The following is a 15,957-nucleotide window of genomic DNA, read 5'->3' on the forward strand; positions in this document are numbered from 1 at the left end:
AGGCCCGGCGGGAACGCCTTAGGGCGGAGGTTTGCTACAGGCGACGCTGCCGCCTCGCCGCCGTCACCGGCCGGGACCTTGCGAACTGTACTGTAAGCTCACAATAAACCAGGACTGGGCGCCTTCCGGGGCGCAGAGGGCCCCGCGCAAGGACAGTGTAGTTCTCGGCTGGGGTGGAGTTTCGCCCCTGCACAGAGAAGAGATCAAACTCTAGGACGTACCCGTTATAATCACACATGCAAATTATAAAGTTTTAAAGGTTGCGTATCTCCTAAAGTGTCAAGCTGTATGGTGGGCGCTTGAACCTAACCGTGGAAAAGTGTCACGGGTTGTTAGAGGGATTAAGAACTGGGCACTGGCATCAGAAAGATCGGAGTTTGAATCCTGGCATCACCACTTAAAGTGGTGTGACTTTGTGTTTATAAAACGATGATAATAGGCCATCGCATAGGATGGGTGTGATAATTAAAGGAAATAATCAATGTGAAGGACTTAGTGATAGGTTGGTTATTGTACAATAACTCATTAGATGCTCACGGTTCTGTGAGACAAGTATTACTATTTCATGTATGAAGAATCTGAGGCTAAAAGAATTAATTTGCCCAAAGTTTCTTACCTAGTAAGTGGCTGACTCAGTATGTCATCCCAGGTCCTCTGTTAGTGTAGGAATTGCCCTGGCCTAGACCAACCAGCTGATAAAGGATAACAGAGCAAATATTTATACTCATAGTACATATGTTTTGGTGGTTCGTCAATGACTTTGGAGTGCTTTAAAAACGAAGATTTCCTGACCGCTTCAGGAACCTCTATGAAATGAATGGCAAATTAAAGTATCTTAAGATGCCATGTAACCAGACACCACCTGTACCCCAATAACCTATGGGGAAAATTTTTTAATTAAAATTTTAAATAATAATAATAATCTTGAGATGCTTCACTGTTACCAAAGGAAATAGCCATAATTAAAGTGGAGTCCAGCAAAAAGTCTTCATGGTATTACCCACAATAGTAGAGATACATTGATAATGATGCTGAACCAATGTTGGTGGGGCAATTTTAGGGTTATTGCCAAGGATGTATGTCCTGCCTACCTGTCAATGACCCAATCCTGGCAAAACTTTAAGGGTAGAACATGAACTGGAGCCCAGTCTTGGAGTTCTGTTGAACACCTCTAAATGGACTATGAGTACATTAGGGTTATTTATTCTTAAGGGGTTTAGGGGTTCTCCTTGCTGGAGACCTATTACTGTAATAGTAGAAAAAAATTTATTAATTTTGTATTCCTGAATGTGAAATCTCAATGTTTATCTCCAGTAAGAGGACACACATTTCACTGATATTAAATAACTGTAAAGCTTTACCCTTTTAGAAACTCCGCTATCTTTTTGCATCCACAAATTTCAGAAAAGATAAAGAGAACTAATAGAATTCTAAAAAATAGCTTTCAAAGTTCTCTAACTTCCATCTAACTTCCAAAGCCCAAAGTACTTCTATTTGCCTTGATGGCAATAAGGTCAGTCCATTCTAAGACCCATAAGTTATCTCCTTCTGAGTTAATAACAGGCTTCCTCATGTATTTGTGAATTACTTCCAATACTAGATGCTACTAATATAAGCTGTTATCACTAATTGCTGCAGGAGACTTCTAAGATTAACTCCTGCTTTATCAACAACAGATGGAAGCTGCATTCTCAAAGCACCCACCTAAGCAGCTTCTGAAGTTAGAGATTTGGTCTTCTGAAAAAGCATTAGAAAACAATTTCCCTTGAGCCTCAATGCAAAAAAAAAAAAAAAAATGTCAGGTACTATCAACAACTGACCCAGGAGTAAAACTAGAAGACATTGATCCCTGGATTCATATTACACAACTAAAAAGACATGCATCATTTTCTCCTGGCACCGGACATCCCATACTATTGGAAGACCTCAAACTGAAGATTCTTGGGACTTCCCCAGAAGCTGCTTACTGCAGAAATGGGCAGTTTATACCCAAGACAACAGGACAAGATTAATTTCTGATTCCTTGGCATCTCTTACCCTACCACTAATCTTGCTTATTACATTTTGACACCCTTGATTAACTAACAAATTGATTTCTCAGGGAGATAACCCTTATCTTCATCCTGTTACTTTTGACTCCCTATGTTCTACTACTTAAAATAAACATTATTTGGCCAGGTGCAGTGGGTCATAACTGTAATTCCAGCACTTTAGAAAGCCAAGGTGGGAAGATCACTTGAGACCAGGAGTCTAACTAACTTAGGCAATGTAGCAAGACCCCCATCTCTACAAACAATAAAAAATTAGCTGGGCATGGTGGCACGTATCTGGAGTCCCAGCTACTCAGGAGGCTGAGGCAAGAGGGTCCTTGAAGCTCAGGAGTCCAAGACTGCAGTGAGCTGTGATCGTGCCAATGGGCAACAAAGTGAAACCCAATCTAAAAAAGAAAGAGAGAAAGGGAGAAGAGAGAAAGAGAAAGGAAAGGAAAGGAGGGGAAAGGGGAAAGGGAAAGAGAAAGGAAAGGGAAGGAAAAAAAGAAAAGAAAAGAGACACTTTCTGGAGTGTTTTTCTCAAACCATAGCTACTGCTTTTAAGGAATTGTTGACAAAATTTAATAACTGTGCTTTCATAGACTTCATCAAGTAGATTTTCTTCTGTAGGTCACTTCTGGTACTTAAGCATTCCCCACAAAGTTCATCCCAAACCTCAGTCTTCTAAAAATTGGACCTTGACCTACACTTCAACAGAATGTTTCCCTGAAGTCATTACAATCCTATGAGAAAAACCAAGCCCTTCAGGAATAGAAACTAATATTGGGGCTATTCTTTATACACTACTCAGGTCATTCTCTTCCAAAACATTCCAGCCTGCTTTGGAGAAACCTGTTTAACTTCATCCAAGAAATCTGCTTATCTTGAGGGAAAGAAAGTTGGCTTGTCCCTGATGTGCTAAATAGCCCTTATCCTCCCAATGCAGTCTGTACTCCCCTAGGGTACTACTTATTTATGGGAAAATCTGGCTTGCCCACTAACTTATCCTTTATATTGAAGCTAATTGTTAGAGACCCTCCAGTGCTTAAAATTACCACCCCTCCAGTAGACTGTGTTTTTTTGAAAAGAACACCCAGAAACCAACAAAATGAAGCAAGCACACAATCACAGACTACTTGGGAGAACTCCCAGGAGGGATAACTGACTCATTTTTCATGTGTACTCTGTGAATGAAATTCCCACAACAAAGATAATACAACAGAAAAAGAGATCCAAGAGAGGTATTTGACCTTAGCAGACCCCATAGATAGCAAAACTTCTGCTATAGCAGCTCAGAAAACCACTTAAATTTGAATTCCTTAGCCAGTTTTCATGGATAATTATATAACCCTTGATTTCTTCTTAGCTGGCCAAGGAGGAGTTTGTATTTAGCAACACTTGTCACCATACTCACATACTACTGGGCCAGTAGAACATACTACAGAGTCAGTAGAACATGAGTAAACTGAAAAGAGAAAATCCTCCTGGCTCCCTAAAAACAGACTCAGCTGGATTCTGGGGCATGTTTTCATTGCCAGGACTTTATAATCTGGGCCCCTGTCTTCAAGACTTTTTACAAAGATGGATAATCATTTTGTTTCTGGTAATTGCTTCTTTTGCACTTGATCAATGTATCCTGTCCACAGCCCTAGTTTCTGCACAGCCATTGTCATATCATATGATTCAACAAATCCTACAACAGAAGGCGGAATTAACCCAACTACAGACTCCATCCTCCAGATCAGCATAAATTTAGCAATAGTGAAAATCTGAATATCATAGATGAATGGTCCCGTGGCCTGACTTTGTCTACCCTTGACCAATTGGAGGACTCAGAAAATAAATCTAGGGTGCCTGGGAACTGGTCTGACACAGGTAACTAAGCCTCAGGGTTGTCACATGCTGGCCTGGCATTCACCATCATCCCTCAATATTCTCCTGTTGAGCATAAATAATCTCACAGAACACCGACATCACACATGGTCTTTCTGTGACTGAAGAAACAAGACATGACAAGACCATTTCATAATCTTGCCTAAGCACAGACAAAAACAACGTTACTGTGCACATCAAACACCCTCCTTTTCCAGTTAATTTGATTGCTGCTTTTTTAAATCAATTATAGCTCTACCATCACTGTGTTTTGTTTTTTTTTTCTTCGCTGTCACCTAGGCTGGAGTGCAGTGGCACGATCATGGCTTACTGCAGCCTCGACTTCACCAGCTCCAGTGATCCTCTCACCTCAGCCTCCTGAGTAGCTGGAACAACAGGCGTGTGCCACCGTGCTCAGCTAATTTTTTTTTTTTTTGTAGAGATGGAGTTTCGCCATGATTCCCAGGCTGGTCCTGAACTCCTGGGCTCAAGCAGTCCACCCGCCTTGGCCTCCCAAAGTGCTGGGGTTACAGGCATGAGCCACTGTGCCCAGCCCATCACTGTATTCTTTTCCTCTGAATAAAATTTATTAAGATGCCCAATCATAGAATTACTCCCTCATCTTGACAGCATCCAATACACAGAAAAGCACTGGCCTTTAAAACTTGCCCCCTAAAATCACCTAACACAAGGCAAATCCTATAACTCCTAGTAACATCCCAATATGGAGATCTCTCATGATCTCCCATGGTGTGCATTCTCCCTTGTTGCAATGAATAGTGAAACCAACACTGGGTTGCTAGAGAACATTGACACATTAAACTAAAGGAAGCAATTATGTAAGTTCTAGTTCTACCCTGGTTTTAATTTTTTATCTTTTTTTAGGCATAAGGTCTTACTATTGCCCAGGCTGGACTCAAACTCTTAGGCTCAAGCAATCCTCCCACCTCAGCCTCTTGAGTAGTTGGGACTACAGGCACATGCCTACACACAGCTTGCCAGTTTTAAACTTCCCATGAGTGGAATGTATTCCTAGTTACCAGAATCCTGGTTTCTGTCCTGAAGCACAGTACCTCCTGATCAAAGGTTTACTGAGTACTTTCTAGGTTCCAGGCACTGTACTAGGAAACAGGAATGTTGCCTGCTGGTACCAACCTACTATGGCCAAGCAAGTGCTCCTGATGATGTTTCCCTCTAGTAGCAGCAGGTATTAAGATGCTGCTGCCAAAAGGAGCTGAGGGTCCTGAGAATGGGAAAAGATAGGTGGAGGCCCATACGGAACATGAGACCTACCCATATACTTTGAACAGAGGATGCTATACCTGGGACTCATGGTGCAGGTTCCTGGCTATCAATCCCCATAGCAGGACTGCACCAAATGAGTACATAAAAACGCCAGACAACTCAAAATGGAGCAGATTCCCACTGCCCCACATCTAACTTGCCCACAGGCCCAAGAGACTGCTCAGACTAGAATTGCCTCTCTCGTGGTGCAGCCCTTTCTTCATCTAGGGGCCAAAAGGCAATGAAAGAAGGAGCAAGGGCAGCATGCCCTCCTTTCCCCCTCCTACATCCATTGTTATTGCTGCCACCTTCTTCTCCTCCTCCTCCTTTTGCTTCTCTTCCTCCTCTCCTTGTCTTTCTTCTTCTTTTCTCTCTGTTTCTGGATAAACAAAGATGATAGATGAAAAAAACCTGTCAGTTATAGAAAAAAATCTTAATTGAGGTTTGAGAAGGCAAGCATAAGACAAAAGGCAGACGTCAGGAAAAAGTGAAGGAACTGGTCATTAAAACCATAAAACACTGTAGCATGTGCACACTGCTACAGAGTCTGCATTTGCTATGTTCCCACATATCCCCCATTGCTCACGCTTTTATTTGATTAAGTTTCCTGATCAAATGTCAGAGGTCTTCTCTGATCATCCAGTCTAAGATATAAAACAGCAGACATACCCAACATACTCCATCATTCTCCAACCCATGACTCTGCTTTATTCCTACACCTATTATTAGCTGACATTACATATGTTTGTCTATATTCTGTCTCCACCCACTAGAATGTAAGTGTCATGAAAGCAGGGAACCTGTCTTTTTCACTTTAGCTCTAACGCTGGGAATTATGCCTGATGTATAGTTGCCCTCAATGTTTGTCCAATGAATAAATACATAAATGCCCTTTTGGTACTCCTCTCATAAAAGAGATTTAAAGAGAAAAAGAGGCATTCTCCTCCCCCACTTTACCTTAAATGTCTGGAAAATCCAGGCACTTTGAGGGCTCTAAGACTTTGGTGGTGGTACCCAGAGATTTCCCAAGGCAGCTTGGACATCCACAGAAGAACATAAGGTCTGTCAGGCAAGAGCAGAAGCACCTGTAGAGGCTAATGGAGGAATTAGTGCTTCAGATATAAAACCACACAGGAGAAACCGCAGTCATGCCCAGCAGAGGCCAGTGTACCTACCTGCAGGAGAGGCTGTCCACTGCTGGGTGGGTGGATCACCTGAGGTCAGGAGTACAAGACCAGCCTGGCCAACATGGCGAAACCCCATCTCTACTAAAAACACAAAAATTAGCCAGGTTTGGTGGCATGCACCTGTAGTCCCAGCTACTGGGGGGCTGAGGCAGGAGAATTGCTTGAACCCAGGAGGTGGAGATTACAGTGAGCAGAGATCGCACCACTGCACTCCAGCCTGAGCAACAGAGCAAGACTCCATTCCAAAAACAAAACAAAAGAAAAACCCCATATGTGGAAGGCCTAACCCCCAGTGTAATGGTATTTGTAAGTGGGACCTTTGGGAGATAATTAGACATGAATGAGGTCATAAGGGTAGAGTCCCAGTGATAGGATTAGTGCCCTTTTAAGAAGAGGAGAGAGAGATTGCTCTCTCTTCACCATGTAAAGACACAGCAAGACGGTAGCCCTCTACAAGCCAGGAAGAGGGCCCTCGCCAGACACTGAGTCTGCTAGTGCCCTGATCTTACACTTCCCAGCCTCTAGAGCTATGAGAAATAAATGTTTAAGCCACCCAGTCTAAGGAATTTTGTTATGGCAGCCTATGTTGACTACAACAAACTGACAACTCCCAGAAATATCTGAAGGCAGGTCTGACATTCATCTGGTGTGCACGAATGCTGTTCTGGTTGTTAAAATACTGAGATACTTTCATATTCATTGGTAAATAGCCAATGCCCCCAAGCACCCTTCCCCTCTTCGCCCCCATTACCTTCTACCCAGACATCCCCAGGATCCAAAAACTAAAGGGTTAATGCCTGGTACGGCTTGAGCCCCTGTTTTGATTGGTCCATGCACTTGTCATTCCAGGTGCTAAATATTTTTAATATCACCACTACCTGGAGTAAAGGAGAGATGAGGCCCTATTTGAAGAAGAACCAGAGCCAATGAACTGGAAGATTACTTTTATGTGTTTGTTTGTTTGTTTTTTGAGACGGAGTCTCGCTCTGTCCCAGGCTGGAGTGCAGTAGCGCGATCTCGGCTCACTGCAAGCTCCGCCTCCCGGGTTCACCGCATTCTCCGGCCTTAGCCTCCCGAGTAGCTGGGACTACAGGCGCCCACCACCACGCCCAGCTAATTTTTGTATTTTTAGTAGAGACGGAGTTTCACTATGTTGGCCAGGCTGGTCTCAAACTCCTGACCTCATGATCTGCCTGCCTTGGCCTCCCAAAGTGCTAAGATTACAAGCGTGAGCCACCGTGCCCGGCCGAGAGGTTACTGTTAACATAGACTTACCTGAAGCCAGAGTGCAGGTTCTGGTGACATTTTTTAATTTGTAAAAACATTATGGGCTGGGCGCTGTGGGTCACGCCTGTAATCCCAACACTGTGGGAGGCCCAGGCGGGTGGATCACCTGAGGTCAGGCATTCAAGACGAGCCTGGTCAACATGGCAAAACCCCTCCTCTACTAAAAATACAAAAATTAGCAGGGCATGTGACATATGCCTATAATCCCAGCTACTCAGGAGGCTGAGGCAGGAGAATTGCTTGAACCCGGGAGGCGGAGGTTGCAGTGAACAGAGGTCGTGCCATTGCACTCCAGTCTGGGCAACAGAACAAGCCTGCGTCTCAAAAAAAAAAAATTATGAAACTCCAGCTTACTGGAGCTGTGCTAAGGGCAACCCAGGGAAGGAGTCTCTGAGGACCCTTGAACATGGACCAGCATGGCAGTGACAGGAGTCATCAAATTGAGCCTACTACCTGTGAAAGATGAAGCTCAGGGGGCCACTGGGAACTGCAGAGTCAGCTGGCTGTCTCTTGTCAAAAGATTCTGCTTTCAAACCCAAGCCTTGAAGGTTCAGGATTTTTTTTTTTTAAATGGGAAAAGAGGGTGTAGAGGTAAATAACCTGAGAAAGTCAGGTTCCAACAGCTATCCAGATTACGTTTCTCCGTAACCCCTTTCCAATTCTAAGGTTCTGCCTTGTTACCATGGTGGGTCCAGGTCTGTCCTAAGTCTCCAAAGGCATTTACTTGTGAAAATAAGTGAAGACTAATCAAATGAGAACAAGCAAAGTCTATTTATTCTGAACTTGCTGTAGCAAGGGAGTCAGCCACTGTTATTTGTGTTTTGGCAGACTCAAAGGCAGGCAGAGGAGTGGGAAAATCTTATAGTGGAAAAGAAAGGAAGGCTTCAGGTGTGCCCTGATTGGAGGCTGTTGGCATAGGAAGCTGTTGGAGGGCTAACTGGAAACTGGGCATCTTACAGGAGTTGTTAGGGGGGGAATATCTGGTTTTCTCTGGTTAGTCCTAAGTTGCAAGCAAAGACAAAAATTAGGGAAGCTGTCAAGTTATTAAAGTCCTAGCCATTTGGGGCTGATTATTATAAGGATTATTGTTTGGCTTCTTAGATTTTTATTAGAGACAGCAATCTGGCTTCCTACAAGTCTGGCATAGCAGGCTAGCTTCCTGGACTGGTTATTGTAGATATGGGTTGATTTCCTGGGAAGATTACTACTGGTTGTGGATCAAAGTTCTGCTTTTTTAAAATAGAGACAGGATCTTGCTCTGTTGCCCAGGCTGGACTGCAGTGGCATGGTCATAGCTCACTGCAGCCCCAAACTCCTCGTCTCAAGCAATCCTCCCACCTTGACCTCCCAAAGGGCTGAGATTAAAAGCATGAGCCACCACATGCAGCTGAGGGTTCTACTCTTATATGTGATCTGGCTGTTATTAGTTTGTATATTCAGTCAAATATACAAATACTCAACAAATATTTATTAAGTAGCTACTAAATGCCAGTCACTTTGCCAGATGCTAGAGTAACAGAAATTAAATGACATCTTCCCTGTTTTCAGGATTTACAGTCTCATGGGGAGACATAGACAGAGTTTCCCCTTAGAAATCAGTGACCAGGTTTGCTTACATTGGATTCCTAGAATATCTGCCTGGAGGCAACCCTGGGAATATTTTTCATGAAGCCAGTAGTAAAATTATTTTCTTAGCCTGTTCAGAGTGGTATAACAAAATACCATAGACTAGGTGGCTTATAAATGACAGATGTTTATTTCTCACAGTTCTGGAAGCTGGGAAGTCCAAGATCAAGGCACCAGCAGATTCAGTGTCTAACAAGGGCCCGCTTCTTCATAGACAGCCATCTTCTCACTCTACTCTTACATGGCAGAGGGAGGGAGGGAACTCTCTTAGGCTTTTTAAAATAAGGGCACTAATCACTTTCTGATACAATCACCTTGGAGTTAGGATTTCAACATATGAATTTTGGAGGAATGCAAATATTCAAACCATAGTAATAATGAATTGAGGAATTTCAGCAATCCTTATAATAAAAACATCTTATGCCTGGTTATTAAAATGTCACTTTAATTGCTGCTGTTCTCTGTAGTGTATGAACCAAGATTGGGATTTGTGGATATGGCAGAGCCATTACTCTCATTGAATGAATAGTTTACCTGAGGTTCCTGCTGTGATTGGATGCAGGAATGACTTTATTCCAAGATAATTCTTCACCAAGGTATAAAGTTAGGTATAGGTAAGGTAGTAATTAGATCAACTGGTGCAGACAATCCCAGTGTCTACAGCTGAAAATACTTAAGCTGTCCAGCAGCTCTTATATTGCAAGTGGACAGTCTGAATGCCAAACTGATGTCTCCTGAGGCTTAGCCTTCCAGAGAGTAAACAGGAATCATTCTTAAAACACATCCTTTAAACAAATAGTTGTGTTTCTGAATTACATCAATATGTCACTATATGTCTTAACCCATCCTACTTAGAAACCAAAGTACACAATGATGTGGAGGAGGACTCTGGTAGAGGAAGGGAGGTCAGAGTAAGGAGGTTGCAACCCCACTCAGATGATGAGTGACAGGAGTGGATAGTGGCATGGACAAGAAAGATGAAAACACAAACTGAAAAGAAACTGCCAGAGAGATAGGAAGAGAACACAAAAAGAGTGGTATTGTAGAATGTAGGTGTCTTAGTCTATTTTGTGCTGCTGTAACAGAATACCACAGACTAGGTTATTTAGAAAGAAAAGAGATTTATTTTGCTCACTATTGTAGAGGCTGGGAAGTCCAAGAGTATAGTGCTAGCACCTGGCAAGGGTCATCCCAAAGAGGATGGACGGAAGGCAGAAGCAAGTGCATGAGGCAGAGAGAGGAAATTAGGCTGAACTCATTGTTTTATCAGAAAGCCACTCCCAAGATAACTAACTCACTCCTACAATAATGGCATTAATCCATTCGTGAGGTTCTGGAAGCTGGGAAGCCCAAGATCAAGGCACCAGCAGTTTCAGTGTCTAACGAGGGCCTGCTTCCTCATAGACAGCCACCTTCTCACTCCACTCTTACATGGCAGAAGGAGTGAGGGTGAAGCCTAACCATCTCTTAAAGGTCCCACCTCTTAATACTGTTACTTTTTTATGTGTAAGAGATCTGAATATATTAGTATGCTGAGGAAATAGACCCAAAGGAAGGAAAGAGATTGAAGGTAGAAAACAGGGAGAATTAATAAAAACAGAGAAGATGATGAGTGATTCAGGTGGAGGGATTATTCTTAAATAGGAGAAGTATGTGGCTTTCTCATACAGCAGAAAAAAGAAAGGTGCCAGGCCACAAGCATCTCTCACCTGGACTACTGACACTCTCCTTGTTGGTCTCCTGCTTTCTATTCTTGCCCTTACAATCCATTCTCCATTCAGTGGCCTAAGTGAGCTCTCAGAATATGTGTGGATTCATCTGCTGTTACTTAAATAGCCTCCAATGCTCCCTGTTATGTTCAGAATAAAATCTAAATTTCTTAGCTTTCCCTGTTGCTTGGCCTTTGACTACTTCTCCACCCTAATTCAACACTTCCCTCCCTCTTGCTCAATAACCCTAGTCTCACTGGCCTCCTTTCTGTTTTTCAAGCCAAGACCTGCCCTGCCTCAAGACTTCACATTTGGTCCCTCAGCCTTGAACATTTTTCTTTCAGCTATTCTCTGAGCTCATAATTCAGACTTCAGTTTGACTTATCTCATGTAAGCTGCCCCTAGTTACTCATCATGATATTCTCTTCATAGCACATTTAGCACCCTGGATTCATTAAACTTATTTTTTTATTTGAGAATGTCTGTTTTTTCCACTAGAATATAAGCCACAAGAGGTAGAATCTTCATTATTTTTTTTTTTTTTACCAAATTATCCCTGATGGCTGGCATATTATGGGAATTCAGAAAATATGTTTTAAATGAATGAATAAGTTGGTAAAAGTGATGAAGGTAGCCAGGGGATTGATCCAAGATCAGGAGTTGCAGAACAAGTGCAATAGCAGGACCAAGAGCAAGAGAAGGGTTAAAGTGATTTAATAGGGAGCCTGGATAGACATTTGTAATATTTTTAGCTGCTCTTCTTATTTCCCATTGAATAGCACTACTGAGATACAGTGCTCCCTGACCCATCACAGAAGGGTCATCCCTCTACCTGTCACCTAACAGTCAAGGCATGGACATGTGACCTAGATTCACCCATTTGAATATTCCCGTCTGTCTGGGGCCAGTAGCATTGGCATCACCTGGGAGCCTTAGAAATGCAGAATCTCAGGGCCCACCGAGATGTACTGAATCTGCATTTTAACGAGATCCCACATGATTCATACATATTAAAGTGTGAAAAGCACTGGCTTAGAACACATTCATACTGGTGGAATTGACAGTCCAGCAGTAGCAACAGCCAAAGGAGCAAGGAGACATATCCTTATCAATTAGTTCTTATGGCATGCTTAGTCATGGGTCCTGCTCCCCGCCCATCCTTGGTTCTACCAGGACTACTTGGTTCACCAGCTACTCACACAATGCTGTGTAATAAACAATCATAAAATCTCAAGGACCTATAATAAAAAGCATTGTTTCTTGCTCATACACAAGCCAGTTACCTGGGGATATCTGTTTCAGGCTGCAGTGTACAAATTGGCTAGGATATCTTTACCAGTCTTTCATTCTTCTGGGACTAGCAGGTTACCCAGAGAATGCTTCTTTTATGATGGAGATCAGAAGCTCTCAGGATGAGTGGAAACACAAATGCTTCTAAGGCTACAGGCATACTGTCTCTTCCTCCAATGCTTCAATGTCCAAAGAAAATCATGTGGGAAAATCCAGCATCGTATTTCTCCCATGGAGGTTGATGGAGGATAGGAAATAAATGTTTACCAAATGACAAACCTAACACATGCCACCCCTTTTCCAAGCCTGGTTTCCAACTTTCCCACTGGTTCTTGAAACCCCTCAATATGCTTCCAGTAGGTTCCTTTTCTGCTGAAGTTAGCCAGAGTCAGTTTCTATCGCTTAAACTCTAAAACTCTCGCTGATTCACAGGAGGAAGTCCAGGTCAAATAAGGAAGGAGGTAGAGCCCAGGGATGCAGCTGTCAGACCTTGGAGAAGGAGCACTTGGAGACTAGAGTGCACAAGATGGCTCAAAAGGGATTAAGGATGAATGGAGAGATGGGAGATTTTGACCAGAAACTAAAATACTGGAGTTTAAATGGCTCAAGGTATGGCTACAGGAATGAGTTCCTGAAACAAGTCTCCCATGTGGTTATGAAAACTCTTAGGATTCTCCAGCAATACACACCAATAGGCTATATAGATGTAGATATATGGATTTATGAGAGGAGATTTACTAGAATTGGCTCATGAGCTTATGGAGGCTGATGAGTTCCACAACAGACCACCTCCATGTTGGAGACCCTGGGATGCTGGTAGCATAGCTCAGTCCAAGTCCAAAGGCCTCAGAACTAGGGAAGCTGATGGTATACCTCTCAGTCTGAGGTGTAAGATCTGAGAACCTGGAGGACTGCTGGTATAAGTTCTGGAGTCCAAAGGCTGGAAAACCTGGAGTTCTGTTGTCCAAGGACAGGAGCGGAAGAGTGTATCCCCGCTGAAGCAGATAGATAGATACATTAGCCTTTCCTCTGCTTTTGTTCTCTCAGGTCCCCCGGCCAATTAGATGGTACCTGCCCACATTGAGGGCAGATCTCCACCTAGTCTACTCAGATTCATACTCTAATCATTTCTGGAAACACCCTCACAGATATACCCCCAGAATAATGCTTTACCAATTTTCTAGGCATTCCTTAATCTACTCAAGGTGACACCTAAGATTAACCATCACAGATGGGGATGAAGTCTGGATTAGCGAGGTGAGTCAAATGCCACATTCTACCTGCACACTATACAGATAAGTGACAGGAGGGTCATATGGTTATCAAAGGGACAGGAGGGAAGAGAAGAGTAAGGTTTTTTGAGTGCTAGGCACTATAATGGGTATTTTACAATCATCGCTTCCTGTAATCTTCACAAAAATTGTCCAATGTATTTTACAGGTGAGGAAACCAAGGCTCATATTAAGTTAAATAATTTGCCCAATGTAACCCAGCCAGTAAAAGGGGGTGCAGTGGAGATTCAAGTCCAGCCTGACTACAAGTCTGTGCAGCTTCCCATTAAACCAAACAGTGTAGAAGCTTCCAGTGGGTCAGTGGGAGCAGGCAAGTCTAAGTGCTCATTCTGTTGTATAATAAGTAGAACATGGGAACATGTCAACCTGCCCTGCAGAGGTTGCAAGGACAGTTGTGTCCTCAGGGGAAAGACAGGTGTCAGTTAAGGATGGGATGAGGTGAAAGGCTATTTAGGCAGGGAAGTTTGCCTACAATTGCAACACAAGTTTGGAGAAAGGAGGTCAGCAGTGGAAGATGAGCCCAAGAGAAAGACTTGCAGAAATAGGGAGATGAAAGCCCTACAGTGAGAGGAAATGGGGGGAGCTTGCATTTTTATATGGCTGAAGATGAAGAAATGTAGAGGCATGGAACTGGTTTGCATCAAAGACCAAGACCATTCTCTACAGGGGAGCAAGAGTGATCCCGCTAAATCATTAAACAGAGCATTTCATGTCTCTATTCAAAATGCTACAAGGGTTTTCAACCACACTCACAATAAAATTCAGAGTCCTAACCAAAGCCTACAGGAGCCTACATGATCTGGCTTCCATTGAAATACCTCCAGATCTAAACTCCTACTCATGCCCCTTGCTTACCCCACTCCAGCCATGCTGGCTTCCTCACTGTTCCTCAACGTGCAGAGCAAACTGCCGCCTCAGGGCCCTTGCATGGGCTGTTCTCACTGCCTAGAACATATTCCAGAGTCTCTGCCCTACTAGAGGCCTTCTCTGATAACCCAACATACCCATGCCCTTGCCCATGTTTTATTTTTTTCTTTGCACTTATTACCACCCAAATTTATTTATTTAGTTATTGTTTGTCTCACTTCCCACCATGAGAATGCAAGCTCCATGAGAAGCGATTTTTGTCTTTTTGTTTGATTGTTTGTTTGTTTTAGAAAATGATGTTTATTTTCCACCAGCCTTATTTCCATGTTGCTTAAGAGCCTGTGGAAGAACAGCTTTAAGCCCACTCAGTGGTTGTTCCTATGTATTCAGTGGCCTGAGCAGTGGGAGCTGCAGACCAGTCTTCCGTGGCAGGCTAAGCACTCTAGTCTTCAGTAGGCAACTTCTGAATAGGCACAGAGGGCAGCTGCATGCCTTCAGACCAGCCTGCAACCTCAGGCTGAGCAGCAGTGAACTCAGGAGCTAGAGCAGTCCATTCAACCTGAAATTCCTCCTTGGTCACAGCTTTTTCAGCAGCAGCCTGCTCTTCCTTCTCAATCTCTTCAGGATCTCTGTAGAAGTAAAGATCAGGCATGACCTCCCATGGGTGTTCATGGGAGATGGTGTCACGCATGCTCAGAACTTCCTGGGCCAGCCTCCACCACATCAGACCCACTGAGTGAACTCTCTTGTTGCAAGGAATGCCAATGTCTACATAGTGCAAAGAAGAATGTGTTACACAGAACAATGATAGGCAGGTTAACATAAGATGCCTCTGAGAGGCTGGTGGTCAGCCCTAGGATCAGTAAACACCCGAAGATGTGGCTCCCGGAAGGCTGCCAGTGGATCTGGTTAGTGAAGGTTTCAGAAATGAAGTGGCCGGCAATTGGAATGGCTCCTGTGGCAGCAGCAAACTTCAGGATGGCCTGCTGGCCAGGATTCCTGGAGGATATGACACTGACATCGTAGGGTTTTCAATGGCATGAGCTGCCAGCAGAAGCCTCTCCCAGGTCCTCTTCAGATTTATGATGTAGATACCATCACTTTTCCTTTTATAGATGTGCTGTTCCATTTGGAAGTCAAGGTTGGTGCCACCTAAATGGGTTCCTGCTGCAAGGAACTTGATGACATCCTCCTCTTTCATTTGCAGAACATTAAGGACTCCAGACATTGTGAACATTTTCCTTTAAGTTATGATGGCAATCCAGAACAACACTGTATGGACCCCTCTCTAGGTAGTGTGAAAAGGGATTTGGTGTGTTTTTTGTATTACTGCATGCCTAGTCCCTAAAACAGCCTCTGGCATATAAGGAGGTGCTTGGTTAACATTGTCAAAAGAAATAAATGGACTTCAAATTGAACTGGCTGATCAAAAGATTCTGAATAGAACACTGGAATAAATGTGGTTTCACTGGAGCTGATATAGATGTCTGCCTATTGGAGAACTTTTAATTTC

The 15,957-nt window shown here is 43.4% G+C and overlaps 1 long non-coding RNA gene and 1 pseudogene across 1 annotated transcript; one reads left to right on the forward strand and one right to left on the reverse strand.

The window, feature by feature from the left end:
* The first annotated feature begins 6 nt into the window (after nucleotides 1-6).
* Nucleotides 7-13,543, forward strand: LOC129143231 (uncharacterized). Its single transcript, XR_008546453.2, has 3 exons — nucleotides 7-92; nucleotides 12,718-12,894; nucleotides 13,470-13,543. It is a non-coding gene; the product is annotated as an uncharacterized LOC129143231 (long non-coding RNA).
* A 1,256-nt stretch (nucleotides 13,544-14,799) lies between these two features.
* LOC112208173 (small ribosomal subunit protein uS2-like) lies at nucleotides 14,800-15,723 on the reverse strand (annotated as a pseudogene).
* Nucleotides 15,724-15,957: the final 234 nt, after the last annotated feature.

This window comes from Pan troglodytes, chromosome 12 (assembly GCF_028858775.2).
Source record: "Pan troglodytes isolate AG18354 chromosome 12, NHGRI_mPanTro3-v2.0_pri, whole genome shotgun sequence".
Classification (NCBI taxonomy): Eukaryota; Metazoa; Chordata; class Mammalia; order Primates; family Hominidae; genus Pan; species Pan troglodytes.